This window comes from Pagrus pagrus (genome assembly GCF_965226575.1).
Source record: "Pagrus pagrus genome assembly, contig: HAP1_SCAFFOLD_134, whole genome shotgun sequence".
In the NCBI taxonomy this organism is placed as follows: Eukaryota; Metazoa; Chordata; class Actinopteri; order Spariformes; family Sparidae; genus Pagrus; species Pagrus pagrus.
This window is the reverse complement of record NW_028175329.1, coordinates 132,120-157,998: the sequence shown is the minus strand read 5'-3', so window position 1 is coordinate 157,998 and position 25,879 is coordinate 132,120. Positions and strand designations below refer to the sequence as shown.

The window sequence follows — 25,879 nt, the reverse complement described above, 5'->3', positions numbered from 1 at the left end:
ACACGGCTCTCTCTCTACCCCGCCTCTCACCGTGGGGGGAAATAAAAAAAGAAAAAGAGAGAAAAAAGGCGCGTTGTTGTTTTAGCCACAGCTGCAGCAAGTTTGCTAGCTGGAAAAATGGAGCGATGGCTTAAAAGAAAAAGTGTTCCAGCACAAGACAGTCAGCAGCAGCAGCAGGGGTCCCAAGATCAGCCACCAGAACCACCACCTGAGAAACATATGGCACTGAGAGCTTGAAGCCAGCAAAACTAAAAAGACATTTAGAGACAAAACACAGCAGCTTAACTTATAAGCCAATTGATTTTTTTCAGCGCAGGGAGCAAGAACTAAAAAGGCAAAAAACAGTGGTGAGTGAATATTCTACAGTCCCTGCTAAGGCCCTGGCAGCTTCATATGAGGTCGCATATCTGGTGGCTCAATCGAAAAAGGCTCACACGATTGCGGAGAGTCTCATCCGTCCCGCAGCTGTAGCAATCACAAGAGCAATGCATGGGGAGAAAATATCTAACACTCTTTAACCATTCCCCTGTCAAATGACACCGTGGGGCGCCGCATTCAGGACATAGCAAATGACATTAAAGAGCAACTCATTGACAGAGTGAGGAAGAGCAAATTGATGAATGCACAGATGTGTCAGGAGATGCGCAGCTGCTGGCCTTTGTGAGGTACAGCTACGAGGACATGTTGTTTTGCTCATCAATGGAGGGAACATGCACTGGACGGGACATTTTCAACAAGCTCAACAGTAACATACAAAAAGAGAGACTGAGATGGGAGAGCTGTGTCTCTGTGTGCACAGATGGAGCTGGAGCTATGCAGGGGGCAAGAAAAGGTTTGAGGGCCTGCGTGTTAGAGGTAGCCCCCATGTGAAATTTCTGCACTGTATGATCCACAGGGAAGCACTTGCTGGCAGGTGTCCTCCAAACATCAGTTAAGATTGTCAATTTCATTAAATCACGGCCACTGCAAAGCAGACTCTTTGCCACACTCTGTCATGAAATGGGATCAGACCACGAAGGACTTCTCTTTCACACAGAGGTCAGGTGGCTTTCTCACAGCAAAGTTTTAACGAGGCTCTTTGAACTGCGTGAGGAGGTCCGCATATTTTTATCAGACTGTAGTTCTCCCCTTGCTGACTATCTGACTGACCCAAAGTGGGTCACGAGCCTCGCATATTTAGCCAGCATTTTTGACAAACTAAACAGCTTAAACTTGTCCCTACAAGGCCCAAACACAAATGTCCTTATTCTCTCTGATAAGGTCATGGCATTTAAGAGAAAGCTGAAGTGGTGGGCTGTGCGAGTGCAAGGGGGAAGTGTTGAAATGTTCCCTGAGCTTGATGACTTTATGGAGAGTTACGACATAACCATTCAAACTATGAAAGGAATTATTGCCTCTCACCTCAGAAGCCTGCTTGAAAGTTTCAATAAGTACTTCCCAAATGATGACACGCCGGAAAAGTACGACTGGATATGCCAGCCTTTCACCACCTCCACCGCACATCACCTGCCATCAGAGCTGCAGGACGCCCTGCTAGATCTCTCCTCTGACCGCACGTTACAGACTGCTATCTCGGCATGCGCACTGGAAGAGTCCTGGTTGTCAGTAGCAACAAAGTACGCAGCACTGTCAAAAGCTGCAACCGATGTACTATTTCCATTTGCATCCACATATCTGTGTGAAAAGACCTTTTCTGCACTGACAACAAAATACAGATGAATGACAACAAAATACAGATGAATACTGAAAAACAAATACAGATCACGACTCCTCAGAGTTGAGAGTGATCTTCGCGTGGCCGTGTCTAACATAAAGCCAAGAATGCAGCTGCTCTGTTCAAACAAGAGGCAAACAAAAGGCCCAGCCATCACATTACATAGTGGTTGCAGCTATTTGGCTTTGTGAAGAAAAAAAAAAGAAGACAACGTTTATAGAGTTAGGAGTTTGTTTTAACAAAACTTGTTAAGTTGTTGTTATGACACAATGTTATGACGTTCTTTTTCATGTTTAAGCTCTCAGCAACATAGATGTTTAAAATGAAACATGGGCAGTTTTTCTCCCCAGTGTGTTTTGTTAAGGCTTCCTAATTAGCATGTGCTGGTTATCATTTTATTTCATTAAAAAGAAAAAAAGTTTGCGTTAATTGTTTACATTTTAACCGGCTCAACTACCAGCAATATGATGGGATGTAGCGACCATCGTCGGTCTGTAACTCACGTGAAAAGTCAGACTCTTGTTTGAAAATATTCAAAAGTGTTTCAAAATAAAATGATAAAGAAACTAATAGCTGAAGTGTGATCATAAGTGCTTGTCTGATTTGTAAATTCGACGTAGCCTACGGTGTATTGATTGTGTGTGGGTGGGGTGGGGGGGGGTCAAATCAATTCAAATTTTATTTGTATAGCCCAAATTCACAAATCACAGTTTGCCTCAGAGGGCTTTACAATCTGTACAGAGACGACACCCTCTGTCCTTCGACCCTCGATTCGAGTGGGGAAAAACTTGCCCCCAAAAAAAGGCCCTTTTAACAGGGAAAAAAAAATGCGGAAGAAACCTCAGGGAGAGCCACAGAGGAGGGATCCCTCTCCCAGGACGGACAGACGTGCAATAGATGTCGCATGTACAGAGCAGATCAACGAGATCACAATGTATTCAACTGCGGACAGCAGTGCATATTGAATTGGGGGTCGCGACTTAAAAAGGTTGAGAACCACTGGCCTGGAGTGTATGGCAATGTTGGAGCTAATGCCACAGGCAACATTAAAGTCTGCCCCCCCCCACAGTCAGATAAACTTCAGCTGTAGGATAAACATGCTCATCTCCATGAATACAGCTTATCCGTGATCTGTCTTTACTCCATTTATCTCTGGGGACCAAACCGGACAAAACTACAGTCTGAAAACCTGCAGAGTCAAGTAATGCTATTTCACGCTTTCAATTGATCAGAACTGGGGCTGCATGGCCTGCGTCCCTCACTGTACCCACTGTAGCTGGCCTTGGAGCAGAATAAAGGAAAGATGGTTTAGTGTGGCTCAAAGCTGGGCAAAATGGTTTTCTATGCCCTAAACCATTACAGTGGTAACACCTGACATCGACTTTTAGCATAGCTTGTGGCCTGGGGAGTAAACTGCCCATCACTTGAAAACCATCTACCTCGTGACTTGACCAAGCCCCTGTTTACCCCCAGAGGACTTACTTGAATGGACCTGGTGGTTCTCCCAGCCAAAGGTGGCAGCTCAGCTTCCTTTTCTGGCTGATGTGACGATGCCGGCCAGGCGTGCAGCTTCCTCTGCTGTCTTGGGGTCATGCTCTCTGATCCAGATCTCCAGCTCTGCATGGACCATCCTCAGGAACTGTTCAAGAATAATAGTGTCAACTAGTTCTTTAACTGTTGATTTCTCTGGCTTAACCCATTTGCAAAAAAGGTCTTTTAGATGCACATACAGCTCTCTTGGAGTTTCACCAGGCTCAAACTTGAGGGACCGGAATCTTCTGCAGTAAGTATCAGGTGTAATTTAATATTTTGCCAGAATTGCTGCTTTAACTTTGAATAGAATAGAATAGTCTTTATTGTCATTGTCGAGGCAATGACATTTTGTTGGAGTAGCCTTCCAGCTGCCTTGTACATATAAATAAATATAAAAATATAAAGAAAACAATCAACAATATAACAATAATTAAAATGTGTGCAAAGAAGTCCAAGCCTTAAAGGGACCAGTAGTGCAATGTGTGTGTGTAAGTGTGTGTTGATGGGGGGGGGTTTCAGTGTGGGAGGGGGGTGGAGTTCAGTAGTGTAACAGCTCTGTGGTAAAGGCGTTTTTTAGTCTTGTTGTGGGGGCGCTCAGTGTTCTGTAGCGCCTTCCTGAGGGCAGCGGGGCAAAGAAGCAGTGACCAGGGTGTGTGCTGTCTCTGGTAATTCTCTTAGCCTTCCGGATGCAGCGGGTCTGGAAGATGTCCTCTTGTCTGGGGAGCTTTTTCATATCTTTCAGATTCTTTCATGTCCATCAGAACACAAGCACTGCGGGCTTTGCCGGTGAGCAGAGGGACCAGACGCACAGCCCATCCATCTTTAGGCCAGTGACAAACCTGGGCCATTCTCTCAAATGTTGTTAAGAAATGCTCAATGTCATCATCTGGACATAATGGCAGTAGCTTGAGTTCCCTCTGTCTGACAACCCAACTTGCCTGGCTCATCATTTCATCTGGGTCATCAAAATCACCATAATTTTCATCATTTATTTGTGGGCGCTGACTCTCATCCATAGTGTCCGGCTCTGTTCTTTGTTCTTCTCTCCTCATGTTAACTTGTTGCTGCATTTGGGAGACTTGATACTGCATGCGTCTCCATCGCTGTTCTTGAAGTGAGGACTCTTTCTCTCTTTGCTGGTCTCTCTCCGTTTGTGCTCGCATGAGTGATTTCACCATACCTGCTAATTCATCCAGCTTGTCTTCTGTTTTAGCATCCGTCATGGTGTCTGGAGCACCTGCTCCGCAGGGCCCCTCATCTGGTTCTTCTTGGACATTTTTCTTCCCCTGCCTTGGCATCCTTTGCTGTAACGTGGGCCCCAGCTTCTGACACCACTTGTGAGAATGACCACAATTACGGCTGGATGGTGCAGCAAAAAATGATCTACAGGCAGGTTTAAGGTGGGTCACAGAGGTGGTTCTTTATTCCTCCATCTCAGCAAACAGCATAAACACATCAGTACGACAGCTGGTGTCACAGCTAATGACCCTGGAAGATTCCATCCACAGGGATCCACTGCCTATCAACATGTTTAATCCACCATTTTTATTCCTATATTTACACTACCTAATCAGTAACCTATATACACACCCTCATTTGCCTCCCCTAACAAAAAAAATACACATCCCACTTCATATTACATTTACTAAAATACAATACACACATCCACCACCCCCACACCAATTTACGCTTGGTTACCTTTTTACTGGGGGAAGCCTTTTGACTGCACACCCTGAAGACAAGACTGGTGAGTACACAACACACTTGACTTCTTCACTGCATGCACTTATTGAGCAACACAATACAAATTCTTAGCTTAGCTCCTTGTTGAAGCAATTAACAATTATTATGCACTGTTAACCCTCTGTCCCTCTGCTCTAGGTGGAGCTGCGTGGCACACACAGCACCCACCTGCAATACCAAGACCCGACCAAGGACAATAAACGTTCAATAAATACGATAAACATATCCATACAAATGTGCAAAAAATAGTGTTAAAATGTATTGTGCAAATCTCCAATAAAGTGCTGGTGCTCCTCTTAAAGTGTCTGTGCAATTATTAAACTGTAGTCACACTCAGTCCAAAGTGCGTGGTGCCATGTGTGCAAAGCAAGGTGACGATGTCCTCTTCGTCACAAGACAATACTTCAATTGTGCTGTAACAATGCGGACCATAAAAAAAAAAATTGTGTCAAAACATTTCAGTGCTATGAAAGATTCAAGTTTTAAAATTCTGTATTTGCATTCATCATTTGCAAATGCATTTGAATGTTGTAGAACTGATTTACAATCAACTTCTTCACTGTCACTGAATTACATCCAGTATTTACCTGAAAAAAGGCTCAATTAACCAATCTTTTAAACACTGTTTAATCTATTGAAGCTCACAGGGACTCAAGCTCTTATTTAGTCTGACGTGTTAATGTTGCTTACAAAAGGCATGTACATGTACATGCTGCACTGACTTTGGTTTATTACCGCAATACATCAATTTCGCCACCATATCAGACTGGGCAAGACTGGCCTGTAAATGTATATAAGTAAAGCTTACAGAGCTTTTTATGATTAAAAAGCACTATAACATTTGAATTTCTCAACTAATTTCAATGAGCCATTTTTATATTCAATGGTTTATTACTATTTTTTTACTACTCTCAAAACCAGTTGAGAAATTACAATGCTATAGCACTTTTCACCCAGAAAAACCACAGTTCCCTTGTTTATTTGTATTCGTGCACAGGCGAGTCTTTGCCAGGTCAAATATGGCGGCGACGTTGAGGTACAATCCAGCAGCCAATGCAGTGTCTATATTTCTATATTTTTGGTTGAAGTGGTGGGCGTAGTATTCTGATCTTTTACTTTACCTATACTTAAAGTAAAATAAATAATATCACACTTACAAGGAAATATCTTTCACTGCAAATGTTACTGAAGAATTTAAGCAGAATTGGGATAATGTAATTCAAATATTTTCAGTAAAAGTAATGGTTGCAGTAAACTATACCAGGTTGTGACTGTTTTATTCTACCTGATCAGCAACAATGCCTCTGCACCCCCAAACTCAGGGTTGAAAAGATGGAAGGAATCTTTTGTTTATTTTCAAACGCTTTTCATCTACTGATCTTGTGTAAAAATTCACCTTTGCAAGAAGGTCTTACAGCACCATCTCCAGAATATGCGCCATCCTCTGCTGATGGTTGTTTGCGTCTCTTGCGTGTTAGTGGGATGTTATCCCCCTCATTACCTGCAACATTATTTTCTGCTGAAATACATAATTTAGTCAGATATGTTCTTCAGTTGTGCTGTAACAATGCTGACCATAAAGTGTCAAAACACTTCAGTGCCATAAAAGATTAAAGTTTTAAAATTCTATATTTGTGTTAATTTGCAAATGTATTTGAACGTTGTGAGGAAATGTACCATAAAAGACGTCATCTTGAATATGAGACAAAAATAAATGGTACAACAACCTACTTAAAAACTAAATAAAAAATACCATCAATAGAAGGTGAATGGTTTCCTTCCTCTCTGCACCCATCTTTATCAACACTACCCAGAACTTTGTCTGCAGGAGACATACCAAGCTTATAAATCTGGTCAAACAAAAAGAATGGTAGACAAAGGAGAATGGAAATCAAACATACTATTTGGATCAATTGTGATTTCATTCAAATTCTTGTCATGGAACTCGACCAATCTTTCCTGCTCAAGTGCCATAAAAACTTTGCTGATCTTCGCGAGTTGCAGCGTCTTCTCAGCGAGTCGATAGAACTCACGATGTAGTCTGATGTCGTGGAAAGTTGGCCAGTTGGTCCATCTCCGTGTCTGTCTTGTTCAGGACTGTTGAAAGGGTCGCAGAATGCTTTCACAGTTTGGTTGATGTCAATGCCTTGGGACACTTTGCACCACACGCATTTGCAAAGCCACGAATGCAGTCTGAACCATGGAAGTGTGACATAGCTGCAGGTCTCGCAAACATGTAACAATTGTCTTTAAGAACCCCTCAAGCCTCTCAAGGATGTCTAATGCACAGAGCATTTTTTAAGTCAGAAGAATTGGAACTGGTCTGCCTCGCTTTCCTCTGATGATAATCGTTGAGAAATGTCTGAGGTGGAAAAAAGCTCTGCAGACAGTGCCCAGTTCAAATCCTCATGGGGCTCAGATGTGTCCCTTGACAAAAATGCATCCTTCCCTGCATCTGTTGAATAGCAGGGTTTGTTTTAAACAGACCTTTGCCAGATCTATCCAGGCCTTTGTAGAAAGGACGTTCGGACAGCGCACCACTGCATTCACCTTGGAAGTCATTTAGAAACCGATGCGTTTTTTGAATTTCTTCAGTAAAGGGAATTACAGTTGGTGCATTCCACTTGGCTTCAACAATGTTCCTCAGTGCTGTTGCAGAAACCATTGCATTCCACTTTTCACTGTGCACTTGCTGGAATTCTGTGGCATGCTTCACAAGTTCCTGATCATTGGATATTAGCGCCTGAGCTTTGATGAGCTTACTGACTTTTACCAGAGAGTTTCCAAGTTTAGTTGCAAGTAACGGAATGGCAAAAGTGTTTGTGCTGCTCTCATAGCCGCATGTCACTTTGACAGCTCTGACCAACTCTAGGTATAATTAATAAAATCCTCCATCTTTGTTATTGTAAATTGTGTAATGTAAATATGTAAATTTCCTGGCATTAGCCAGCAGTCGTCCCAGTTCACACATTTTTTCTCAAGTGCACTGTTGATTTTTTGCTGTCATCCCACCTTTATTGAGCATGTGCTCTCCAAACTCACGCGGCCATTTTTTTGTAATTTCTTTGAAAGGACTGGGATTCATAGCACTGAAAACTTCCCACAAGTGCCTGTTCATATGCAAAAGCACAAGACCTGTGTATGTACACAGAGCCTGAACACGGTTCTTTCCGGGCTTTGGTTTGATTGACCCAGGCTTGAGTTTACAAATTTGCACATGTCGCCACAGAACCTCTCTTGTAAAGAGTCCTTGGCAGTACGCACAGCTCATGATATCAGTTGCCTGCACTTCTTTTGGTGGCTGTTTCAATGGGACAAGTTGCCCCTTCCCTGACTCCATGACAGCAGCATTATGAACATAGTTGCCTCTGTGACGAATATATTCTAGCTGTTGTTTTCTCTCTTTGGATCCCTTTGGAAAGCTAAGAGCTCTTGACACATCCATTTTATCTTGGTGTGCACTTTCAAGATGCCTTGCAATTTTGGCATATGGCTTACTGCAATAGACACAGAAGTGTCTCTTATTGTAGACTCTTTTGCCATTTTTTTTTGGAAAGCACCAACAACTACGCTGCCATTGGGGTCCTGACTTGAGCAGGGTTCTTCTTCAATAGTGGTGACAGATGCGATGTAGTTGATGTCCAAGTCAGGTGTTGTGCCGTCACATATGGTGGGACTCTCCATACCGCAGTCATCCAGTAAAACATAAAGAAAGTATTTTCTTTGTTTGGGATCATGGCTTTCATCACTGTCTTAAGGGGGGGGGTGGATACGGTACGGCACAGTGTCGCTGCACACAGTCTGTTAATCCGTGAGAGCGCGCGCACACACACAGCCTTATGGTACATGTATGTATAATGTGTGATGTGGTTAACACGGTTAAGTCCACTTCTGTGTGGCCCTATGAGCCTATCATGCCACTACAGCTGCAGAATGGTTTAAGCTACAGATTCTGTAGAGAACAACATCAGACCTTATAGAGCAGAAGTGTATTTTCTGTTAAGATTGGTTTCATTTCTTATCAGCAGCAATACACATGAGTTAGTTGGCTGACAGGAGGAGCAGGCATAGTGCTGCAGTTATGCAAAAAGATGAAGTCAAATACAGAGATGATCTGTTAATGTGTCATACTGGATTGGATTTAGGTTTCATAATGCAAAGACCTGATGTTTAGACTTGTGAGAAATTAAATAGTTTTCCATTGAGTAAGAAATATACTGTAAACACCATATCAGGATGTGAGAGCAAAAGGGGAGAAACCCCTTTTGCCGTAAGTGTCAGAGTCAGACGAGAGACAATTGCCTCTCGTCTGGGGTGTTACAGGAAGATAGATGGTAGATGAAATTTACATTCTAATGAAGTATCAAAAGGGTCACTGTCCTGGGAAAGAGACGATCCACCAAACATCAAGGGGTCATTGTTCTGGGAAGAAATGTTGTAACCCCCCACTCTGTTTTGTGTTTAAGTCAGAAACATTTGGAAGACGGGAGAGAACACTTCAGGTCTTCGCTCCATGCTGCATGTATTAAAGAGATCCGATTCATCACGCTGAGTCTACAATTCTTCTGAGATTTAGCAACTCTCAACCTCACAAAGGAGAATTTCCCTTACAGACTGTACACTTAATTTTCATATCACTTGCAAGACAGTTGGTTGTGGTTGAATATGAACAGATGTCTTACAGATGTCTCTTTCCCTATTTTGCAGGTACTTGGAGTACAAAGCAGGACCTGCATCACTGGCAATGGCAGACACCACACAGCAGACAATACCTTCCTTTGCACAAAGAATCCACTTATATGCCCATTCATCCAGGCAACAGGCCATTACACAAGCCATCCTCCAGGACCATGTCATTGGATGCTCTCTGCCCCTGTCTCTAGTAGAAAATCCAAATTTTAGACACTTTCTTTCTGTCATAGACTGCAAATACACTCCTGTGTCTAGGACCAGCTTGACAGAGAAGCAGATACCTTATCTAGTCAGTAAGGTTAAGGATGACATCATCAAAGCGGTGGAAGCTCAGGCAAGTGTTGCGCTTACAACCGACCTCTGGTCTGACAGGAGGCTTCACTCCTTCCTTGGGGTTACTGCGCATATTGCCTGCGAAGACAAGGACTCCTACAGTTAAAAATCCTTTCTGCTGGATTGTCGGCATTTCACAGGGAAGCACTGTGGTGAACGAATTGTAGTGAGCAGGTTTGGATATGTAATGAGCGCGCATGCGCGAGTGTTCAGATAGGAAGTGATGCTTCAGTAAAGAGTCAACTACACGTCTTGGTCTCTGGTCCGTTTGTTGTATTACGAGGTACAAATAAGTACAAGACATGGTGTCAGAAGTGACCGTCCTCGCCTCTGATAAGAAAGCAACTACCCGACGCAAGTAAACGGAAGGTTCGTTGCAGTTTACCGACGGGAAGAGAACTTTTCGCCAACTCCAGTGAAGTGAGTGAACTAGCAGAGCTAACGTGAAGCTACGTTGACACAACATCGGTCAATGATACAGAGGGGAGCCTTCGGAAAGTAAAACAGAATGGATTCTCTATTTTCGATTAGTCCACCAGAAGCATTTGACTTCGGAGACTTTGGTAGTTGGCCACATTGGAGCCGACGCTTTGAAAGATTCCGCATAGCAGCAGGACTTAATCAAAAAAGTCAAGAGTATCAAGGGAACTCCCTAGTGTACACTATGGGAGATATGGCGGATGATGTTCTGAACACGTTAGCACTGTCGGATGGGGACAAGAAAAACTATGACAAAGTAAAAGAAGCGTTTGACAAGCATTTCATTTGCAAGCATAACGTTATCTACGAGAGAGCTAAATTCAACAAACGTCGCCAGGAGCCCGGAGAAACGGCAGAAGCGTTTATTACAGCTGTGCATAAAATGGCTGAGCATTGCCAGTATGGAGTTCTCAAAGATGAGATGATCAGAGACCGCCTTGTCGTAGGTATCAAAGACCACGCACTTTCAGAGAAATTACAGCTAGATTCTGAGCTAACTCTTGTGAAAGCTACGACGAAAATCCGACAAAGTGAGGAAATTAAAAAGCAACAGCCTGTATTAAGAAGTAGCACTGATGCCACTGAGGCAAACATGGATGCAGTTGGATTCAAGTTCAAACAGAAATTCTCCCCACATGGGAAGAGTGGCTTTAAGCCGAAGGAAAGAACAGTGCAAAATTATGCAAATGATAAATGTGGCAGATGTGGAAGGATACATGAAAACTCATTCAATGCATGTTCCGCCCGCACTGCTGAGTGCAAGAAATGTAAGAAAAAGGGACATTTCGCCGCTGTCTGTAAAACTAAAATGAGAATGGAGGAAATTAAAGAAAGTGACTTGGATGAGAGAGTTGAGTCATTGTTCCTGGGCACAGTGAATTGTACAAAATCCGACACATGTTGGCAGAAGTCAGTTGCAGTGAATGGCCAGCAGATGGTGTTCAAGTTGGACACGGGCGCCGCAGTGACAGCTATCCCAGCACGCTTGTACTCAAAAAAGCTACACGGGGGGCTGTTACCGACAACCAAAAGACTGTGTGGACCAAGCAACGCTCCCATAGAGGTGAACGGACATTTTACTGCAGAGATTAGCCATAATGGAACTGTAGCAAAGCAGCAGGTGTACGTTGTGCCAGGTTTAGTGACTCCTTTGCTGGGATTACCTGCTATACAAGACCTTGACCTGCTCAATCCAGTACAGGCTATCACAACAGCGGAAACAAGCTACAAAGAACAATATCCCAGAGTTTTCACTGGCTTAGGTAAGCTACAGGGAGAATACAAAATTAAACTAAAAGACAATGCCTCTCCCTTTGCCCTCGCTGTGCCACGTCGCGTGCCATTGCCATTAAGGGGAAAAGTCCAAGAAGAGTTAAAAAGGATGGAGGAAATGGGTGTTATTTCTCCCATAGAGGAAGCTACAGAGTGGTGCTCAGGTATGGTTGTAGTACCAAAACCAAATGGAAAAATTAGAATATGCGTTGACCTAACCCGCCTGAATGAAAATGTGTGCAGGGAGCGACATATTCTTCCAGCAGTTGATGAAACACTAGCTAAACTAGCCGGAGCTAGAATTTTTTCCAAACTGGACGCCACTGCTGGTTTTTGGCAGGTGCCTTTGCACAGAGCTTCAGCCCCACTCACCACCTTCATCACGCCCTTTGGTCGTTATTGCTTTAATCGTCTCCCTTTTGGTATATCGTCGGCCCCTGAGCACTTCCAGAAGAGATTGACGCAACTGCTGGACGGCCTGGAGGGAACCTTATGTCATGCAGATGACATCCTGATTTTCGGTGCCACCCCCACAGAACATGATGAGAGAGTGCATAAAGTGTTGCAAAGACTGCAGCAGCATGGCCTCACTCTAAATGACAAATGTCAGTTTGCCGTGAAGCAGGTCAAATTTCTTGGACATGTTGTGAGTGCAGAAGGCACACATGCAGATCCAGAGAAGATCAGAGCGATTAGGGAGATGCCACCACCGACAGACGTGTCCGATGTGAAGCGCTTCATGGGAATGGTCAACTATGTGGGAAAGTTCTCACCTAACATTGCAGAGCTCACAGGACCTATTAGAGAACTCCTGAAAGCAGAAAACATGTGGATGTGGGGAGCAGCGCAGCAGAGTGCATTTGATAGAGTGAAAGACGAGCTCAGTTCATCTGCTGTCCTTGCCCAGTACAGCCCAGACAAACCGACAAGAGTGTCAGCAGACGCCTCTTCGTATGGGTTAGGAGGGGTGCTGTCTCAGCTTCAAGACTCAGGAGATTGGAGGTCAGTGGCTTTCATATCCCGCAGTATGACTGAGACAGAGCGCAGATATGCCCAAATTGAGAAGGAGGCCCTTGCAGTCACCTGGGCTTGCGAAAGATTTCAGACTTACCTCCTGGGTCTGCACTTTGTGATGCGAACAGATCACAAACCGTTGATCAGTCTCCTCAGCTCAAGGCCGCTTGATGACGTCCCACCTCGCATCATGCGATTTAGGTTACGACTTATGCGTTTTTCCTACACGATCATACACGTACCAGGAAAAAACCTAGTGGCAGCCGACGCTTTATCAAGAGCGCCACTACAGTCGACAGCAACAGAGGATGACCTTGTGCTTCAGAATGACGTGAACGCTCATATCCAGGAGGTCATTCAGCAGCTCCCAGCCTCACCTGAGAAGTTGCTACAAATAAGGAGAGCTCAGGAGGAAGACCCCGTGTGTAAGCAGCTGTCCTCCCTGATCCACACAGGGTGGGAAAGAAACAGTTCGGCACCACAGTTAAAGCCCTTCTGGCAATACAGAAATGACCTGCTGATGGTAGATGGCCTGCTAATGAAAGGAAACAGGATACTGATCCCATTAAGCATGCAAAACGACATCTTGGACAAACTACACCAGGGTCATCAAGGCATGGTGAAATGCATGGCCAGGGCGCATGAATCAGTGTGGTGGCCAGGGCTGACCACACAAATCAGAGAGAAAGTACGTCAGTGTGAAATTTGCGCTAAAGAGTGTCAAAATGCCACAGAACCTCTGATAACCACACCCTTGCCTTCACGCCCTTGGGAGCGGCTAGCAGCTGACTTATTTGAGTGGAAGAAGGGTCAGTACTTAGTTGTCATTGATTATTATTCACGTTACATTGAAGTTGTCAATCTTACACGCACTTCAGCAACAGCTGTGATCGAGAAGATGAAAGCCATCTTTAGCCGCCACGGAGTGCCGGATACACTCGTCACAGACAACGGACCACAGTTTGCTGCCACTGAGTTTGCAGATTTTGCTAAGGATTACAACTTTCAACACGTAACCAGTAGCCCCCGTTACCCACAAAGCAACGGGGAAGCTGAACGGGCAGTAAAAACTGTCAAAGCCTTGCTGCAGAAGAGTGAGGACCCTCACAAAGCACTCATGACGTACAGAGCAACTCCTCTTGCTCATGGAGTATCACCTGCACAGCTCCTGATGGGGCGAAACATTCAAACACCCCTTCCGGTGAGTCCAAACACCCTCACACCAGCCTGGCCGGACTTAAGGGCTTTTGAGTTGAAAGACCAGGAGCTGAAAAGACAACAGGCTGAGGGATACAACAGACGACACAGAGCACGGGAGACACCACCTCTCAAGCCAGGTCAGAAGGTTTGGATACGGAACACAACACACACAGGAGTCGTCTCTGGCTCAGCAGGGACACCACGCTCTTATGTGGTTCAAACCTCCACCGGCAGTCTCCGGAGAAACCGTTCTCACCTGAGAGTGGTGCCTTCATCGTCTAAGGACCAGCCAGACTCTGCACAACACACCAGGGCTGGCAGGGAAGTCAAGCCTGTGAAAAGACTGAATTTGTAGTTTAGTGTTGTGTGTATACATGGAGCAGAATAAACTCCATACCACAACAGAGAGGATCAGGCAGTCTACCCTACCTCTCAGTTAGGTTATGTACTTACCTTAATGTTCAAAAAAAAAAAAAAAAAAAAAGAGAGAAAATGAGATGTGATAAGTGATGTAACATTGAAATCAACCAGTTAATCTAACCAGTTTACATATATGCTCATGTTTACAGTGATGGTTAACATGTCATCTGTTCCCCTGCGTAGAAGGTAAAATCTGCATTAGGCTTTAATAGCATATGATTTCAGTTTTCTATAAAGAAGTGGAAAGTCTCAGTTTAAAGGGGGAGATGTAGTGAGCAGGTTTGGATATGTAATGAGCGCGCATGCGCAAGTGTTCAGATAGGAAGTGATGCTTCAGTAAAGAGTCAACTACACGTCTTGGTCTCTGGTCCGTTTGTTGTATTACGAGGTACAAATAAGTACAAGACACGAATCACCTCAGAATTTGATGAAATTGTTGAGGAGTATGGCATTAGCAACAAAATAAGCTTCATTCTGACGGATAACATATCCAACATGAAGCGGGCCCTTAAAGTGAGATTGCCAGACTCAGAGCAACCTGAAAGTGACAGTGATGACCTTGATGATGAAATGATGTGGGAGGACGTAGAAGACTTTGAACAGCCGTGGTCATCAGGTGAACGCTTGTCTTGCTTCGCACACTCGCTCCAACTGGTCGTCAGTGATGGCATGAAAGAAGTGAAGGTAATTGCAAGAGCCATTGCTAAGGCCACCAAGTTCACAACCCTGCTTCACAGCAGTTCTAAGGTCAGAGACATGTTTGAGACCCACTTTGGGGCTAATAAATCTATCCCGGCAGCTAGCAATACCACCGGGCTGTCACAGAAATGTGCAGCGAATGTGATACAGAAAATATTGCGTTTTCAGTCCGAGAATGGGCCCAAGCTGAAAGACCTTTGTACTGTGCTTGAGCCTTTTTCTGAGGCAACAGACCTCACAGAAGGAGATATTGTGGTTACCATCAGCATGTTGGTCCCAACCGTCCTGGAACTTACCTCAACAAGATGGAAGTGCAGCTGCCGCAGATTGTGACAATAGTTAGAGCACTAAAAAAGTCTTTAGAGAAGAGGTTCTCAGGGATCTTCAGATGGATCAACATGGAGCAGGGGGATCCCGAGGAGCCATTTAATCATCGGATCTACTTCCTTGCCGCCACCGGCATAACTTTTTTAAATGATGATGACCCTTGCTGCTATTGTGTCACGTGATTTGATTGGCTGGTTTCGCACGCAGACGGCACGTTACATTTGACCTTTTGACGTTGCTTGGCGTAGGCTATTAACCGCTAGCTTGCGAGTTAGCATCATGGACCGATTTACTTTCGTTATCCCAAAAAAATGAGTGAGAGTGGACGATGGCGGTTGCGGCGATTCACACACACATTCCAGCGCCAGCGTGGAGGATAGAGTGATGGTGCCAAATGTGGAGAATGAGAATGAAGGGGAGGATGAAGACAAGGAAGAGGCATTAACTGGAACGGCGTCAGCGGAATCAGCGGCGACTGCTGCATCCGCAGAGGGTTTATTTCCAACAACAACAGACTCTGACTCTGAGACCGGAGGTAATGCTAACAGACACGAAAATGAGAACGGTGCCGAGATGGAAGGGCGTGCTTCAACGAGCGGTGAAACTGTGGTCACGGGCGGCAGGAATCTTGGTGGCCCTGTGGATTTGAGCCAAGACCCAGCAGAGGGACCGAGGCGGCCTCAACTCCAGTCATACATGCGTCAGAGATTTGGATCCCATTCCCAGCCAACTTTAAGGAGTTTTAACTACTTGTGGTTCAAACAGTATTCGTGGCTGCAATACTCGCTGTCAATTGATGAGGCCATTTGCCATGCCTGTAGGCATTTTTTCCACCACCTTGGCCATGGGCCGAGTCACACAGAAAAGAGCTTCACCCATGCCGGGTTCACAAACTGGAGAAAAGGAGCAGAGAAACTGGCTCAGCACAATGCAAGTGCTTCTCACAGACTAGCCATGGAAGGATGGTGTGAGTTTAAGGAAAAACAGAAAAGCGGGTCGAGGATTTTGACGCACCTTGATACTGGACATAGCAAGATTGTACAAGAAAACAGGCAGTACATGCAAGCAGTGGTGGAGTCACTGCAGTTTACAGCTTGTCAAACGATTGGACAGAGGGGGCACAGAGAGGATGAGCAGTCCACCAACAGAGGTAATTTCCTTGAACTGTTAAATCTGCTGGGGAAATTTGACAGTACTGTGTCAAAGAAATTATCTAGTGGACCCGGTAATGCTAAATATGTGCACCATGATATTCAAAATGAGCTGATTGATATTATGTCCAGCATGGTGAGAGAACAAGTAAGCAACGAGGTTAAGCTAGGAGAGCACTTTGCTCTAATGGTGGATGAAACAAAAGATGTGAGCAAGAAAGAGCAGATATCTGTTGTTCTGCGTTGCCTAAATAATGACAACATTCATGAGGAGTTTCTGGACTTTATCCCTGCAGATGGCTTGGATGCACAGTCTTTACTCAAGTCAGTTAAACAGACATTGGCTAAGTGCAACATAGACAAAAATGCATGCATTGCACAGTGCTATGACGGGGCATCTGTCATGTCCGGGTGCAACAACGGTGTCCAGGAAAAATTTCGCCAAGAAGTGCCACATGCACTTTACATCCATTGCGAAGCGCACAGACTAAACTTAGTTTTAGTTGACTGTGTGCATAATGTGAAACCAGCTGCAGAATGCTTTGCAACAGTCCAGATGCTGTACAACTTTTTTTCTGGGGCAGTGACACACAAGGTGTTCATGGAGAAACAGCAAGAACTCGAGCCCACTAAACGAACAGCAGAACTGAAAAGACTATCAGATACCAGATGGGCCTGCCAATATTCTACACTGTGGGCAATAAAAAGAACAATCCCTTATATCTTAGCAACTCTTGTGGATGTGAGCAACCAGACGAATGCTCATAGAGCTACTGAAGCGAAATCACTGATTGGACTTATTGATGCACAGTTTGTTCTGCACATCTATATGCTGGAGAGCATATTTAGTCTCACAAAAACCTTATCTGATCATCTACAGGCCACAGATTTGGAGCTGGCATCTGCCATTGACCTGGTCTTTGCAGTTGTTGATGCCCTCAATGACAAACGCAATGCTGAAACATGGACAAAAATCTGGGACTGTGCCAGTGACATGTGTGAGTCACTTAGCATTGACATGCAGCGCCCACAAGTGAGGAGAAAAAAACAGCCCCGCCACCTGCTGGAGTTTGTGGTGAACAGCCAAACAGGATCAAAAGAGCCACTGGAAACTTCAGATGACTATTGCAAGCACTGCTTTTTCCCCAGTAATCGACAGATTAATCAGTGAATTGAACAGGCGATTTTCTTCTGAAAGCTGCCACATTCTGAAAGGAGCAGCAGCTGTTAACCCCAAACACAAGACATTCATGGACAAAAATGCCCTTTTGCCCATGGCTAAACACTGTAGAGTCTTGGAGGAAAACCTTGGAGCAGAACTTCACCAGGTAAAAAGACTTATTGTGAGGAAAAAACAAAGTGGGGACGTTGTCAGCACCACCCATGATGTGCTGGTGCTATTGAGGACATACAAAGGATGCTTTTGTCGACCTGTGCAAACTTGTGTGCATCTCCATGACACTGCCCATCACATCAGCTGCATGTGAGAGGAGTTTTTCCTGCTTACGGCGTTTAAAAACCTACCTCAGGAACAGAAGTGGATATGCCCGAACCAGCAATCTGGGTGTGCTGGCAATCAGCTCCAAAAAGGACCAAAGAACTGGATGTGGATGCAGTCATTGACCGCTTCGCAGCTAATCACAACAACAGGCGGATCATTCTCTTATGACTAGTGAGTACACAATTCTTTTTTGACAGGTCTGAATTATGCTACTTATTGTTTGTTAGTTTCAGTGGAGCCCTAAAAGGAGGGGAGAACAGAGGAGGATGGGAGTGGAGAGGAGTTTATAGGACACACAAGAGGAGTGACACACAAGTTATGTAGCCTGTAACAGTTTATTTTGTTAGATGGCTTTGTATATTTAACTATATACTGTGCTACATTTGTTGCTGCTCACAGTTGCACTATTTTGTAAATCTACAGATGTTCTCTGTGGTGCTTGTTAAAATAATTCACAGTGCTTATGATGTTACATGTTACAGCCTGAAACACAAGTCGGACAAGATCTGGAACCCTTTCTATTTAGTTTTGGAGTGATGGTGATCAGCTGCTGTTTTTGTTTTGTGCCGTCATGTTATTTGGTTAGGGGACATAAATACTGGGTTGATTGTATGATTGTTTTGATAATTGAAGTAAAGCAAAACACAAAACCCTTATGTACAGTATATTAATCTGGGATCAATAAATCTTATTATTAAGATTATTTTTTTGGTGTTTGTTGTGTCAGAATTCACTAGCACCTCCTATAAACAATCCGGCCCCCCCCCATGGACCCCCCAGTAATAAATCTCTGGAGCCGCCACTACTTGTCCCCAGTTTGGTTTGAGCTGGGTAGATTTAGATGTCCATAATGGGGACATCTGTCTGGTAGCTGAAGTCCGTGGTATAAAGTGTGACGAGGAAAGGAGAGAGGACAGTCCCTTGTGGAGCCCCGGTGTTGCTGACCACAGCATCTGACACACAGTTCCGCAAGCGCACGTACTGTGGTCGGCCAGTGAGGTAATCCACAATCCAGGACACAAGGGGGGGATCCACCAGCATCGCCGTCAGCTTGTCACCCAGTAGAGCAGGCCTGATGGTATTGAAAGCACTGGAGAAGTCAAAGAAAGTGACCCTCACAGTGCTCCCCGGCATGTCCAGGTGGGCGTGGACACGGTTCAGCAGGAAGATAATGGCATCCCCGACTCCAATCCGGGGCCGGTAGGCGAACTGGAGGGGATCCAGGTGCGGCCTGACCATAGGCCTGAGCTGCTCCAGGACGAGTCTCTCAAGGGTCTTCATGATATGTGACGTCAGTGCCACCGGTCCGAGAAACCACTGGGCTGCGGCGTCTTTGGCACTGGAACGAGGCAGGACGTCTTCCATATCACAGGGACCTTCTGGAGGCTAAGGCTCATGTTGAAGACACGATGAAGCACTCCACAGAGCTGTTCGGCGCAGGCTCTGAGAAACCGTGGGCTGAAACCGTCAGGGCCTGCAGCCTTACCGGCGGGGAGTTTGCTCAGCTGTCTCCTGACATGAAGCGGTGTAAACAGTGCAGGTCGAGGAGGGGGAGAGTTGGAGTCCACAATGAGAGGAGGCCAGGTAGCATGGGAGCCAGAGTAGGTGTGAGGAGTGGGGGATGGGTGTGAGGTGCTCAAGAAGTTGGATGGGGTGCTAGCAGGAGGAGGAGGGGGGGTCTGAAGCTGTGGTGGCTGGAGACAGTCAACAGGAGAGCCAGCAGGGGCCAGGGCTGCAGTGTCAAATCTATTGAAGAATAGATTTAACTCATTGGCCCTAGCCACACTACCCTCAGCTCCACTGCTAGTTGGTCTGAAGCCGGTAATGGTCCTCATACCACTCCAGACCTCCCTCATGTTATTCTGCTGGAGTTTCCACTCCAGCTTCCTTCTGTAGCCGTCCTTAGCCTCTTTGATCTTGACATTCAGGTCCCTCTGAATGTCCCTCAGCTCCTCCTCTTTTGTAAGTCAAGGCTTGTTGTTTGGGTAACAGCGCACAGTCCTTGCTGGGACAATGCCCTCCACACAGAAATTAATGTAGTCCGTAATGCACTCAGTAAGGCCATCAATGTCCTCTCTGTGTGGCTCACAGAGTACATTCCAGTCAGTCACCTCAAAGCAGCCCTGCAGTGCCTCATAGCAGTCCTCTGACCATGTCCTCACTGTGTTTGTGGTCACAGGCAGCCTCTTCACTAGAGGCACATAGCAGGGGGTGAGAAGCACCAGGTTGTGATCTGATCTTCCCAGTGGGGGGAGAGACGTGGAGGTGTATGCGTCCTTTACATTAGCATACAGCAGGTCCAGGGTCTTCTCCTCTATGGTTTTACAGGTCACATACTGGGTGAATTTCGGGAGTGTTTTTTTAATGGAGACATGGTCGAAGTCACCCGAGATTATAATGAGAGCACTCGGGTGAGCAGTCTGTAGTCCGGCTATTGTCGAGTGGATGACGTCACATGCCGACATCGGGTTAGCGGACGGTGGAATATACACAGCCACGACAATAGCATGTGAGAATTCATGGGGTACATAGTAGGGACGGAGAGCCACAGCTAACAGTTCAATATCCGAGCTGCAGATGCGGTCTTTGATAGTAATGTGACCAGGATTGCACCACCTGTTGTTCACATAAACAGCAAGCCCCCCTCCTTTGCGCTTACCGCTCATAGTGCAGTCCCTGTCAGCCTGGACAGTGTGGAAACCCTCCATGGAAACATTGTGAAAACATTGTGAAACATTGTGCTTATAATGGCCTTTGAATAAATATATGGCATCATTGGCCTTTGAATAATATTTGCATATCGTTGTGATTGATTAAGCATTAGGCCTATGCCATTTCAGTGATGCTGATATTATACGGTGTAATTTGGCTACTATAATTGGAAATAATGCAATTTCAAGTTGATAATTGTGTGTATCTTTTATATTTAAAATTCACGTTTCATCTACAAATTAAGTACAATTTAAATCATATTTAATTTAAATCATAACATGTTTCCCATAGACTTTTTTTGAGGTGCAGGGTGGTGTTGGAGGCTTGTTATTTTGTTAGATGACTTTGGGACTATAGTCATGTCAGTCCTTAACAGCACTCAAGAAGTCAATCCTCAAATAGTGTAGAAATAGCGGTCATGCAATTGCTACACATATTTGATGCATTATGATACATGCACTGTCTCTGTATTATTGTGCCTGTAGTTGAAATAATACAATCTCATATTTATACTAAGCAGCTGAACCCAATATGGTGCTTATGTTCTACAACTCGTGCAAAATGGCAAAAAAAAATAGTTTTCTTTTGGTCTCGGTCTTGAGCTGAACTAGTCTTGGTCTTGACTTGGTCTGCCTTGGTCTTGGTACTCGATACTCTCTGGTCTTGGTAGTGTCTTGGTCTCGGTTTAGGCAGTCTTGACTAAAAGTCTAGTTGTCACACATCTTGAGAACAAGAAGCTTAGTGGGGACATTTCACACACCCCGTTGTCATCATTTATGGGGACCAGTTGTCTCCAGGTCATCAGAAACCTCACACAAAGTTTGTACTCGTACACCAGAGTAAAAGTGCATTGTGGGGACGTCATGAATTTCCCTGATTAGAGCAATATTTCTGTCCAAGGAAAATGTCTACTAAAGTTCAGATCTATCCTAAATGTCCCTTAAATCATCTGCCTTATGGGTGCAGTAGATCAAACTGTATGGCTCACCTGATTCACAATAGATTTCCCTCATATTGACCTTACTTGTTGCATTTACTTGCTTAAAGATAACAGCACTAAAAGAAGACTCAGAGACTCCAGAAGTTAACATCAACTATGAACGTACCTGTTGATAAGTGTCCTGTGGACAAGAAGCATCAGTTATCTCCATCTCTGTAACGACAGCATGGTTGGAGCCTGTGACAGGAGGAACATCCCTTGTGGTTGTGGTCGTCTGCAATGATTTCATGGAAGAAAAAAAATAAAAAATATGTTAAGCAATCGGTCAATTTGATGTTAACACTAATAATATTCAATTAGAGTAATACATTTCCTTAAGGACTTAGCTCTAAAGATAAAGACATGCCTACACACCAGACTTCAGAGGAAAACAAACACCCAATTCTACTGCATTTTTTCCTACAATTACTTCAGCTATTGTGTGCTGTCACACATCTTGAAAACAAGAAGCTTAGTGGGGACATTTCACACACCACGTTGTCATCATTTATGGGGACCAGTTGTCTCCAGGTCATCAGAAACAAAAAAAGTTTGTACTCGTACACCAGAGTAAAAGTGCACTGTGGGGACGTTGTGAATGTCCCCGATTAGAGTAATATTTCTGCCAAAGGAAAACATGTCTATTAAAGTTCAGATCTGTCCTAAATGTCATAAATTCGTGAAAGTATTCATACACAGATTGATTAGATTTCATTTATTTTTCAAATGACGCTACATTCAACCACCATGTTATTCTGAGACAATAAACCCTACACACTTAAACACTGTGCAGTTGTGACACAAACTTGCATTCGCCATGGGCAGTCATCTCCTCCATAGTCATATGTAATTTCCTCACCTTCCTTTATGTCACATAAGTGTGGTCTTCCTTCCACATCAATTTTTTTCATCTTACAATTTGGATGTCTGTGTTCATTTTTATTTATTTATTTATCTATTTGATTAGGACAATGCATATTAATCAACATATCAGCGAAAAGCATCAATGTAAATATGCCGGAGTTAGCACAGTTGCTAAATTTTATCCGTTGTCCTAAGGCAGGATAAAACATGTAGAAATCTTACAAAAAATAAGTCTTGCTTCACATCAAAGTTAAAAGTCCATACACAAAGTAGAAAAGAAGAAGTGGTTACCCATGAGAGCATCATCATTAACTAAACACCCAAATAAACCGTCTTCTCTGGAGGCATCAATACTTAAAAAGGATAAAAAAAACAAGTAAAGGGAGGGGGAAAATATTACAGAAATGAAAATAGTCTCCTACAGGTCCTATACAATTATTTGTTTTAACTTTGATACATTTCGAAATGTATTTCATTTACATTGCAGGATCATATTAGCAGATGGCAAAATGGCGATCACTGATTGTGCAAGCCTGTATGTCAAATTTAACAATGTATATAACTATAAAGCAGTATAGTAACTGAAAATCTTACCACCATGTTTTCCCTCTCCACTTGAATGCAAACAAAAATGCAGAGCATGAGGAGTGGTAAGAGCTTCTTCTCCTCTGGGCTTTGTCATCATCAATCAAATCTCCCCTGTATTCAACTACAAAGTCTCCTTTGCAGAATGAACCTTGGGTGAATAAACCACGTCCTGTAAGAAAAAAATAAGACAAAAAAAAAAATTATGTCCACTACAATTGTTTTTTGATCTGTTGCTTAATGTATTAAAAAATACACACTGTAGATAAAGAGCGAGAATAATGACTAATTTGAATTTATGAAAAAGTGGTAGTGGTGTGCTCATGCCCTGTCTTTATACTGTCAAACTCAAGAAAATGCTGGGGCTCTTAAAGAAAAGGGTCAACATGAGAAAAAAATGTTTTCAGCCACGAAGCTGCTGCTGAGGTGATACATGCAGGCAGTGCATCACCTCAGCAGAGGGAGGAGGACAGGGTGAATGGCTGTTACTGACTGACGTCTGTATTCTTTATCCTTTCTAAACTTCACTCAATATTATGATTTTAAGGAATATGTATTTATGTTTACCTACATTTTGACTCATTTCCAGTGATATATTAGTTTATATAGTGATGTTCCTGCTGTTAGCTTTACTGTTGCTGCTCTAGAAACAATAAATAATAATAGATAAAAAATTCTTATTATCTGTTTAGCACATAAACAAAAACATGAGTTCACTCAAGCAATACAGGCAAAGGCACCGAAGCAACAAACACTCGTGGATACTTTCCAAAGGAAAAAGAAATATCCTCGAGTCAGCGACATGGCAACAAATATTACAGAGGTCATTGAATTCATCGCTCCGGATAACCAGCCCACCTCTGTGGTAGAGGATCAGGGTTTACTTACTGACTTTGTTTACTTGTTGTTTTTGTTAAACTAATGAAAACCAATGTTGCAATAGGGTATGCAGAATAAGAAAGAGCCATATGAAAGTATTTACTTTGTTTCAACAAAATAAAAAAAAGCTATTAAGAACAGCTTGGATGCAGGTGTTTTTTTTCGTAATGCAGCTGTATTATCTAAGAAAATATTGGGCTAAGTATCGGATCGGGACTTGGTATCGGCAGATACTAAATATTAAATGACTCAGATCGGGATCAAACTGCAAAGAAATTAATAAAAAATGAGATAGCTTAGGCATCAGTTCTAGTAAAATAAGGTTACAGGGTTTTAAACAATATGTTACCCAAGTAGCATATGGACTCTTCCCCTTAGCAAACTGAAAAACAGCAAGCGTAAACATTCCATTTTTACCATCTCTTTTTTTTTTTATTGTGCTATTCCAGCTCAATTTCTGTTAAATCCAGCTTGAATTTAGTTGTGAAATATTGAGTTTATTGTGTAATGAAATCAATCAGTACAGTGGGGCCCCCAAATCCTTCATTTAACATATTGTTCATTTATTATTTTCTTCTATGATATATATATATACACATATATTCTCTGAATTTGATTTCCACTGGCATGATTTAGGTTACACATCCACTACATTCTTAATTAATATTCTAAGCAAAACCTGGCTTGCTACACTGTTTAATGACTATAACCAACCAACACTAAATCTTCGATATTAACTGCGCCTCGTCTGAAAAGCATGGCTCTAAAAACTTTGCCCACTTCAATATGGTTGGATTATCGTAGCCCACATAAGCATGACTTCCGGTCAAATTGTGATCAAGTCAAGTGCATTGTGCTGCGAAACCAACCACCCATCCCCCCACACCAGGTGTGATGGACTCAGTGAATATAGCCGCTACATTCCTACCGTGGCAAACATAAAATATAAAAAATAAATAAAATAACTGACACCCGAACATACAAATGACCTTAATTTTAACGAGTCAGTCCACCCTGGTGACCGAAAACTCTGATAACTGTCTTAAGCTGACTGTGACTGTTAGCAAGTGCTAATTTATGATACACCTGTGTTCGGCAAGCGACCTTTAAACAAGAAAGCCGACAGTTTTAGTAAATAAAAAATGGCTACACAACGCATCAAACTGTCATGGCTTGTCATGGTTACGCTACTGTATATTTTAATGAAATACTTAGTACTTACTGAACACGCTGCTTGTTATACCCTGTTTCATCGACTTCAGCGGTGGCACGGCGCTGTAACGCCGGCGGTTGTATGATAGTCCACTTCCTGTTAGATTTCACATTAAAAGCCTACCGGCGGAAGTGACAATGTAATGGCGATTTAATGAAGGGAAGGTAACGTGCTACTCAGCGAATTAAACGGGTTTCCTAGTCTGGTCTGCAGGGGCTTTGTCACAAATCATTTTGCTTGCCATAAGAGCAGATATTGAGATCTCATATCTCCCATTAACATATATAAATATATATTTGTTTTCCCCTTTTCATTGCTTTTAGAAATGGAATCATGGACAATATAGAAAATATATACAAAACAAAAATATATAACAAAAAAAACCTCTTCAGTGTCAAAGTGAAAACAGATTTCTACAAATTGATGTAAATTAACTGAATATATATAATGTAAAATAAGTGACTGCATAAGTATTTGCCCCTTAAAGTCAGTATTTAGTAGATGCACCTTTGCCCTCAATACAATCACTGAATCTGTGTGTGTGTGGATAGATCTTAATCAGGCCTGC

At 43.5% G+C, this 25,879-nt stretch overlaps 1 long non-coding RNA gene across 2 annotated transcripts; it reads right to left on the bottom strand.

The window, feature by feature from the left end:
* Positions 1 to 2,554: 2,554 nt before the first annotated feature.
* LOC311254018 lies at positions 2,555 to 25,414 on the bottom strand. 2 transcript variants are annotated; one of them, XR_014622142.1, is made up of 5 exons: positions 25,321 to 25,414; positions 23,229 to 23,391; positions 21,898 to 22,005; positions 6,387 to 6,509; positions 2,555 to 3,353 (listed from the first exon to the last, which is right to left on the bottom strand). It is a non-coding gene; the product is annotated as an uncharacterized lncRNA (long non-coding RNA). The 2 variants fall into 2 exon arrangements; XR_014622143.1 differs by having other exon boundaries at positions 6,387 to 6,506.
* Positions 25,415 to 25,879: the final 465 nt, after the last annotated feature.